The following is a 1,831-nucleotide window of genomic DNA, read 5'->3' on the forward strand; positions in this document are numbered from 1 at the left end:
GGGGCTTGCAATTGTTCCCCATGAACGAGGAATTCCCAGTAAGCGCGAGTCATAAGCTCGCGTTGATTACGTCCCTGCCCTTTGTACACACCGCCCGTCGCTACTACCGATTGAATGATTTAGTGAGGGTCTTCGGACCGATACGCCGATGGCGTTTTCGGGCGTCGTCGATGTGTCCGGGAAGTTGACCAAACTTGATCATTTAGAGGAAGTAAAAGTCGTAACAAGGTTTCCGTAGGTGAACCTGCGGAAGGATCATTAAAGTGATAATAAAAATTACACAGTTTGTCTTTATTTAGTCGAACGAATTTTTGTCGCTGACGCTCGGTCGAAAATATCTCGCGTCGATCTTTAAGTCGGCCGCGATTAAATTCGACGACTACGACGACCACTCGACCACCGTAAAAAAAGGGGAGAGAGGAGTAGGAGTAGGAGGAGCGCCGACAAAATTTCCGGGTACCTAGACGGAACTCGAAGCGCGAAACCTAGTTTCGCGCTCGCCGTCGACAAGGTGTCCAAACGATATTCGCCCGGAGCACCGAAAAGTACTTACACCCACCCGCGAACCCGCGAGGAGGTGTGTATATAAACTTTAAACCGGCGCGGGTCGTCCGAACGCGAACGCGCGCGCGCCTACCGTCTGAATAATAAAGAACAAAGGGCGCGCGGCGAAGTGTTCCGTCGGATAGACCGGCCCGAAATCGAACTTTTTTTTTTTTTTTACGTCGAAAGGTATATACCTCGCTTCCGTAAAAAAAATGTATGTGTCGATAACAAACGCCGACGACTCTTTTTCGGAGACGAAAAGCGTTAAACCGATCGAAAAAAGATTACCCTAAACGGTGGATCACTTGGCTCGTGGGTCGATGAAGAACGCAGCTAATTGCGCGTCAACTTGTGAACTGCAGGACACATGAACATCGACATTTCGAACGCACATTGCGGTCCTCGGATTCTGTTCCCGGACCACTCCTGGCTGAGGGTCGTATCCAATTTAAAGGACTGCTCGGTTTTTTCGCCCGCGAGGCGCGAGAAACGTCGGAGCGAGTTGGACGTGTAGCGCGGGAAGGAGTGAGGAGCAACAGCACGTTCGCGCTTAGCGCGCGATCTCTCTCCTACCCGGTCTCGCGACGTTTTAAAACGCGAAAGCGAAACTCCGGCCGCGTTCTAAGGAACGCGACCGAGTTTGCGAACGACGTCGATTTTCGACGCACCCGGTTCGTCGCGTCGCGCTCGCTTAAAAGCGCGAGAGACGAGCGTAATTAAAACCGCCCCGCGTATGTCGCAGGTCCGCGCCAAAATTGACGATCGTCGTGTCCGTTATTTTCTCGATAAGAAGAAAAGGTGTCCGACGTCTGATCGTTTGCGGCCAGCGTAACGAGTGGTGGATATAGCGGTTTTAAATATAAACGCTGAACCGTTTCGAAATTCACGTCTACGTTTTAATATATATATTTATATATATATATATATATATATATATAATGATTTTATCGATCGACCTCAGAGCAGGTGAGACTACCCGCCCGAATTTAAGCATATTAATAAGCGGAGGAAAAGAAACTAATTAGGATTCCCTCAGTAGCTGCGAGCGAACAGGGAAGAGCCCAGCACCGAATCCCGCGGCCGATACCGGGCGCCGGGAAATGTGGTGTTAGGGAGGTTCCGTTATCCCGAGATCGTCCGGCGCGTCCAAGTCCTTCTTGAACGGGGCCACAGCCCATAGAGGGTGCCAGGCCCGTAGCGACCGCCGTCGATCGCGGGAGGGATCTCCTCAGAGTCGGGTTGCTTGAGAGTGCAGCCCTAAGCGGGTGGTAAACTCCATCTAAGG

At 51.3% G+C, this 1,831-nt stretch overlaps 2 non-coding genes across 2 annotated transcripts in view; both read left to right on the forward strand.

The window, feature by feature from the left end:
• Window positions 1–831: 831 nt before the first annotated feature.
• Window positions 832–986, forward strand: LOC132708485 (5.8S ribosomal RNA). Its single transcript, XR_009619967.1, has one exon. It is a non-coding gene; the product is annotated as a 5.8S ribosomal RNA (ribosomal RNA).
• A 512-nt stretch (window positions 987–1,498) lies between these two features.
• The window catches only part of LOC132708486 (large subunit ribosomal RNA), a 4,080-nt gene continuing 3,747 nt past the window's right edge, over window positions 1,499–1,831 (forward strand). The window contains exon 1 of the ribosomal RNA XR_009619968.1: window positions 1,499–1,831. This exon is cut by the window's right edge and continues 3,747 nt beyond it. This is a non-coding gene — a ribosomal RNA (large subunit ribosomal RNA).

This window comes from Cylas formicarius, unplaced genomic scaffold, assembly GCF_029955315.1.
Source record: "Cylas formicarius isolate icCylForm1 unplaced genomic scaffold, icCylForm1.1 PGA_scaffold_124__1_contigs__length_23931, whole genome shotgun sequence".
NCBI lineage: Eukaryota > Metazoa > Arthropoda > Insecta > Coleoptera > Brentidae > Cylas > Cylas formicarius.